Source organism: Acanthisitta chloris, unplaced genomic scaffold, assembly GCF_000695815.1.
Source record: "Acanthisitta chloris isolate BGI_N310 unplaced genomic scaffold, ASM69581v1 scaffold33926, whole genome shotgun sequence".
Classification (NCBI taxonomy): domain Eukaryota; kingdom Metazoa; phylum Chordata; class Aves; order Passeriformes; family Acanthisittidae; genus Acanthisitta; species Acanthisitta chloris.
In genome coordinates, this window is record NW_008678137.1 from 1,702 (window position 1) to 9,083 (window position 7,382).

Genomic DNA, 7,382 nt, shown 5'->3' on the forward strand with positions numbered 1-7,382 from the left:
CCCAGAGCAATGTTTTTAAGAATTATTTGTCACGGACTACAAAGACAGTAGTGCAGCTTCAGAAATGTTTGTTTTATACCGTTGCTTCTGTCACCTGAACAAGCTATGAACAGCAGATGATGAGGTTATTTGAGAGCCATTTAGTTCTTTGTGCTGGTGCTTGTTGCTTTAAAAGTGCTTCCTTTCAAGGAGAACATTTCCACTAAGTTTCACAGACTTTGAGCCTGATGCCTCGTCTGTGTCTGTCCGAAGCTTTAAGTGCATTTTATGGTGTGTAGGGACAGTGAAAAGGAATTGAACAGGCTGACTAAATGTTATCAGCCATGACATTGTGGTGATGCCTGAAGGTGTTCTCTCTTCAAAGTGTACAGTTGTGAACATCTCGTTCAGAAGGAGGAGCTGCTGTCTAGTGGTATTTGGCATCTTGGGTTAATACTACACAGTGTAGTTGTGTTGGTTTTAAATTATTACCCAATCCAAATAAAACAAATGTGGTTATGACTTTGAAAGTAATTTGTTGTCCATTGTTTATACCAGAAAGTAATGGTACTAGTATTTACTACTTCTAGCTTGTTATTTTCTTGTATCATCCAGTTGTATTAGAATTGCCTGTGTATAAATACATATATACTTATGAAACATAAGTAAATTTTGTTCCTTAGTCACTTGGGATAATGATGTTACTGGGATGTACTCAGATATCGCAGAGGAGATGCATGTACACTGACCTGGGTTGGTAAAACTCATGACATTTTGAAATAAACGTGTGTTTTTTCACACCAGGAACTCTTGTCATTGGCCAAAAGGAAACGCAGTGACTCTGAAGAAAAGGAACCACCTGTGAGCAAACCTACAGCATCTTCAGACTCTGAGACATCGGACAGTGATGATGAGGTGAGTTTATCGTGTTATCAGTGAAATTACTATGGGTTATTTGCCTGATTGTGCCTAAGCAGTGAAAGTGTTTTATCATACAATATATTTAGCCTGCTGACTTCATAAAATGGGACTTGCCATCTGTGGAACTGGTGGAGACCCATTAAGGCCAGAGGATGTGTACTTGAAAGTATTCTTTTTCCAGTTAACACACTTTGAATTCTAACTGTATGGAACATAGTCTGTCTATAGAAAAGATGAGTGCCAGTATAATTCATGGTGAATGGTCTGGTGATCTGCCTGCTTAAAACTAGTGGTTTTCCTGTGTTGTGCTTGCAGTTGAAGTAGCAGTGAGGCTGCTAAAGCTGGACTCTGAATTAAGGGGAAAGATTTTCAGCTTTAGAAGAGAGCTTTCTTCCTAAGAGAAAGGTCAAGGCAGGTGGTACCAGTAGTAAAACTGTTCTGTTTAGGATCTTTGATTCTCCAAGGACTGTGCTGTGAGCTAGCTGGCCATTTGGACATGCAACAGGGTGTGTTTTGATTGACATTTTAAAGAAAGAGGCAGGCAAGAGTTTAGCATTACTCTGTTTTGGGCTTTGTCAATTACTTGTATAGAGGTGCTTATCTGCTAGGTTTGTTTTTGGTATTTGTTCTTGGTACTACATTCTAGAGCTGGTTAAGTCTGTTTTCATCTAGGAAAGAAAATTGAAATAGACTTATTAAAACAGGAACTGACAGACATGTTATACAGGCATTTGAGTAAAAACACATTCTTCAAGGCTTACAAATGTCTTTTGCAAGCTTTCTGCACAACACAGTGAGGTAATTTATTCCATATAATTTTAAAATTTTAGCAGGGAGATTTTAATTTTTGGTGGGGTTTCTTATTTTGGTTTGGTTTGGGTTTTTTCTGAAACGACAGAAAGGATTGTTCATTGTGGCATCTTGAAGACCAATAGAGTAGGCCAGAGATTAAACTATTAAACATTTAGTAGTGTAGCAGAGTTCACAGTAGTGTGAAGAATGTGTGATTTAATTTTCTTTCTGAAGCATTTTTGAAATAAATATGCTTGGAATTCCTTTTCAGTCAATCTTTTTCTGAAAAAAAGAAAGTGATTCATGTATCTAATATATTTTTAAGGCATAAAGAGGGAGAATTGTGAATGGGCTTAGATATATTAGGTTTGTTATTGGGTACTACTCATCTGTCACTGTGTGTGTTCAGATCTGCTGGCACATAGATTATTTATTTTAAGCTGTGTGGACACCAGCTTGCCTGGGAAAGTAGACTTAGGTGTGGAGAGCATGTAGATGATAAAGCCTTCCCTTCTGTGTTTATCTGTGAAAACTGGTGGAATTTAACTTGGTTAGTAAGTAAGACCTACATTTCCATTATATACAGAATATGACAATGTATCTCTTCACAGTTTTGCATAGACCTTGCAGATGCAGTAGTGTCTGTCTTGCACCTCTGCATTTGATACTCTTTCTAATCTGTGTATCATTTCTAACTGATACTCTGTTCTTTCTGACCTCTGTGCTGCAAGCAGAAAAGATTTAGAGAAGAGGTAATTAGGACACTCGCTGCTATTCCTGTGCCTGAAATATGCATTCTAAACTGCTGCTTGTCACAGCAGGGTGCAACAGGCTGGGTTATAACAGTTCTGCTTCTACCAGTCATTCAGTTGTGTGCATCTCTAGGCTTGACTACACTAGTCCTGCTGGACAGCTTTAGTTTGAGTAAGTGTTCTTGTGGTTGGTTTGAAGTTTGTTAAACCTTGGGGATTGGGAGAGGGGGTCTAAAAATTGGAATTGTATTACTTCCTGCAAGATGAGGACCTTGAGGCAAAAGCATGGAAATTGTTGCCTTGGGCAAATGTGCTTAATTACAACCATGTGCTTCCACATAGGTTTTGCTGTGTGCAGGTTCTTTGTGGTTCATGGAAAGTGCTGACTGTTCCAAGATTGACACTGTGTTGCATGTACAGGAGAGGAGCCTAAATCTCTACTTCAGAAGATAATGCAGCATTCTGCATTCTTTAAAGGGAGGAAAGTTTGTGGGGCATAGGGGAGAGAAAAGCACTTTGGAATTATAAAATGACAGCATGTACAAATCATGCCGCGTGTTTACACTTGTGCCCAAGAGATTTCACTAGATCCTTAATGTTATATTTGTGTCTCTGTGAGAATATACTTCTGTGAGAGCTCTTAGCCGTGGTGCAGATGCTGGGGTCTGTAACACTTAAAGGACCTCTGTGGCCTGAATCAAGCTTCGTAGTCAAGGGACTGAAGCTGAGTTGCAGGCAATGAAATAGGAGGGATGCTCTGAACTGTCTGCCCATGGGTCTGTAGAACATGCATGACTTAATTGACTATAAACTGATAAATAGCAATAACTGCAGGGCTTTGCAATAGGAAGTGCTGCCTTTACAAAGAGATATACTAAGCTAAAGATAGATGTGGAAGCAGACTGTTGCTTTATCTGTGGATCAGTGTGTGGCCATGTCTACTCAAGAACTCACCATTCCAAACTGTTAACTTTCTGCATGTAACCAATTTGGTGTTAGCCAAGTTACTGCTGGGACTGCCACGCTAGAGGTACATGTGTCCACAAGGTATTCTGGTTGCTGATTGAAGGCATTGTGTGGGTGATGTTCCTCGGTTGCAGTACATTTATTGCTCTTCTTTTTATCCTGATATCATTCCTCACAGTAAGATATTTCTTTCTTTTGTATATGTGCTGGTTTGAAAAGCAAACCGGTGAGAGACTCTGAGTCAGAAGTACAATTTAATATGAACAACACAACAAAACAACACAAATGCAACAGTACAAAAAAAATAACCTGACAGAGTCAGAAAGTAACCTGAGACTCTGTCAGTCAGGGTGTAGTAGTAGTCCGATTAAATGGTGGCTGCAGTCCTCCTGGAGTGATGGGTTTGTTGGAGCAGTGATCCTGCAGGTCCGGTTCTCTCCTGGAGGTCCAGCAGCAGCTCTTGTCCTCTGGGAATCCAGCAGCAAAGGGCTCCCTGTGCTGGTCCAAACCCCAGCTTATATCCCTGTGAGCGTGTCTGGCTTCCCACCCCTGGGGCGAGTCACCTCACCATGGGACAAGGCCATAAGGATCACTGGGAGGATGTCATGCATGGGTCCTTGACAGCCCGTTAATCAGAGACAGCCCCTGAGGGAGCCATCAGGATTGCCCTGAGGGAGGGACAAGGTGATAGGATCACTGTCCCACCTGCTTTAACAGCTTGTGGAGATGATAATAGAATACATACCATGGATACCCCCCCACACTGCAACCCAGGACAGTATAGTGAAACCTGGATGACTTCTGCAGCATCTTCACTGACTTTACTGTTGATTAGACATAAAGCCACAATGCTGTGGATCTCCTGTTTGTTTCTCTTGTAAGATTAGTTGTTACCAGTGGTGGTATAAGACTGTACTGTACAGCTGTGCTGTAAGATTCTTCTACACTCAGTCTAATGTCATGAGAGGTTCATTTGTGCCTTTAAACACCTCTAGCGTGATAGCAGAAGATATTTCCAGGGCAAGAAAATTTATATCATGAATGTTTGGTACTAGTCTGGAGTTTAGTGAGAAGTATCTGTTTGCATATATTTACAAATGTGTAGATTCGGTAGGAAACAGCATAGTTGAAGATCTTGTCAAGAGCTATGGTACAGAGGCAGAGGTGAGCAGTAGTCATGCAGCTAGTTAGGAAATCGGTCTCAAGGAACAGCCAGCCTAGAAGGCTTCATGTACCTATTATAAAGAAAAGACATGAACGTTTGGATGCACTTATTGCACTTTACTGCACAAGTTAAAGCATTCTTCTGTGATTTTGTAGAAATTACAGTGCTAAATGTTGCCTTTTCCTGTGTGCTTTTATTTCATAATGCTGCTTAATTAGGCCTTCATGAGTAAGTGGATTCTTCGTTGTGTGAGGCCTTTGCCATACATTTTTTCAAGCTTAGGAAATTTGAAACAGGCTGTACTTTAATCTTCTTAGACACAGCTTATAGGCTGTGTGCTTTGTAACTTTGACTCTTCTTGGAGACAGTTTCCTTCAGCTGTTAATAGGTGCCTATAGTAAAGCTTTCCTCAAGGAAGAGAAGTGCTGTTACTTTCTCCGCCCCAAGTAAAATGCATGTGCAAATCTGAATAGCACAGGCTAACTGTATGAAGGCATGTCCAAAGAAGTAATGTGAGCGAAATGGGTATAAAATTTGGTCTGTAAGTAGCCTCTGTAAATAGCAAACTAGCATGGGCATAACTTCTTTGGACTCAATTTATGTGGTAGGAGAGTCTGCAGGAGCTCTGAGGTACAGCAGGTTGCTCCAGAAATAGACTCACAGAGGTATTGGAATTAAATATTTTCTTTCTTTTCTTTTTTTTTAAACTGAATGAACTTTTTTCTTTCTACTCGTGGAGCAGTTTTTGCTGAGAACAATCCAGTCATAAGGTACTAATATCTAGAGAAGTCATTAAGCCTTTCTCAGTCCAGATGATGTTGACTGGTGATGCTAGAGCCATGCAAGACACTTGTTGACCAAGCACAGGCTTCCTAAATAAAACATTGCAAGTTTTCACAGCCAGTAGCATCCCCAAATGTGTTTTGATTATGGAGAATTCTTCTTCATTGGCGTTTGGTATCTACCATCTTGATATTGTCACTCAGAAGTTCTTGCCATTCTTCACTATGTGGACCCCCTCAAAATACTTACAGAGCAGATGTAAACTTGTAGTTTCAACTGAATTTGAACCAACTAGTTCATATTTATCTATAGTTATCTTTCTGTGAGCTCCTTCGAGCAGTACTCAGATGACAAGGGTAGATCAGGTATCTGGTGATATTTTGGCCCATGAGGTCTCCTTTTGGCCAGTTCCTGGCAAAGCTTCTTCTGTGATATCAGAAGGTGTTTCCTTTATTTGTTTATTTACTTTCCATTTTGGTGTTGACACCTTGAGTTTCCTCTGTCTGTCTGAAATGGTTCTTTAAGTTTTCTAGTTGCTGGACTGTTGGCACTGTTGAGGTGTCCAAATGACAAGGGCAGGTCCTGAAAGGCAGGAAATGTAACAAGAACCTTTTCTTTGATTTCAAAAGTGGTGGTAGAGAGTGTTTTCTTCCTTGTAGCTCTTGGAGTGCTGTCTGTAGGTTGTTGTGTGTGCTTCCTGCTGTTGCCTTCAGACAACTGACTCTGCAGTTTGATTACTTGTCTGAAGGAATGACTTTTTCTTGTATGAATGGATGAAAGTTTGTAAGTTGGGCTAATGTTACCTACCTTGGTGTACTTAGCTGTCATGTTGTCATGGCATCTAAGTTTATCTGGCCTGGGAAAGGAACACATGGGTAAGAGATATGTTTCACTTCCATGCCGTGACTTGCAGTTTACCTTTTGGTTATAAAAGCCATATCCAGGAGGGAAGGATATGGCAAGGACAGACTGGTAATCCTGCTTGTGCATCTCTGTCCAGTTTGTTGAGGGAGCAGGGGAAAAGCTGGAAGAACACCTATTTGCAAGTGGATAATGCATTTAGGTACTGTGTGAATAGAAGAAAATAGCAACAATCTGAGCAGTTGGGGTAAACTAATCCTGTATTCTGAGATCACTTCAGGTATGGGATTTTTTCCTAGGTTTTGTTTTGTTTGGGTTTCTTTCTTTTTTTTTTTCTCTTCTCAATCTTATTTCATCTTCCTAGTGGAAGTATGTTCCAAGTTTCCTGAGCTATAAATTAATTTCTTCAATCACTTTGTGTAGTTGCTTTTGTAGAAGTTGACTTATAAATCTGGGTGGTGGTGGGTGGGTGGTTGGTTGGTTTTTTTCCCAAGTCTGCTCTGGGTACTTATGCCTAAACTTGGACTTATTAGGATCATGGAATCATTTAAGTTGACAGGGACCTTTAAGATCATCGTGTCCAACTATTTGTTGGAGGAAATACGCAGGGTATTAGCACTGTGAACCTTGGAAGCAAGAGGAAAAATTGAAATGCTCTTCTGGATACTTCTTGTGCATGAACCATAAAGCTCTGCTGTTCAACAGTATTACACAGTAAACAGAAAAAGCCTTGTTGCAGTACACTACTGCATGGGTTTATTAACCTGCTGCATCTAGAACCATGAAGGGTTCCAGATGGTGGCCAAGGAGGCAGCAGTGAATAGAGGAGGTGTTGTAGTCGTGGGAAGCATGTGAGAAGTGTTGACTGGCACTGCCTGACTGGAATATGGAAGAGGAACCTGGAGAAGTGGCAGTAGAGGATGGATTTTGAAAAGTGGTGGTTGTTTGTTGTCTGGAATTAAGGGAAACAGACCAAAACAATGTTTCTGACTATTAACTGTGTGTGCATTTTTACTTGATGTTGCTTGCAAACATGTTGCCTTTTTGATTTCTGCTGGTGTGCTGGAGCATGAGGAAGGAATTCAAGACATTGGTTTGGACTGCAGGTTGCCATGCAGCTCATGGCTTTCCAGTATAGTGTTCCTTCTCCCTCCCATTCCTGC

The 7,382-nt window shown here is 40.7% G+C and overlaps 1 protein-coding gene across 1 annotated transcript in view; it reads left to right on the forward strand.

Annotated features, from left to right (window-relative positions):
* Nucleotides 1-784: 784 nt before the first annotated feature.
* Nucleotides 785-7,382, forward strand: part of RTF1 (Rtf1, Paf1/RNA polymerase II complex component, homolog (S. cerevisiae)) — a 25,690-nt gene continuing 19,092 nt past the window's right edge. Inside the window, exon 1 of the mRNA XM_009076770.1 lies at nt 785-894. The gene's annotated coding sequence lies outside the window, so the exon portion shown is untranslated. The remainder of the gene's footprint in view (nt 895-7,382) is intronic.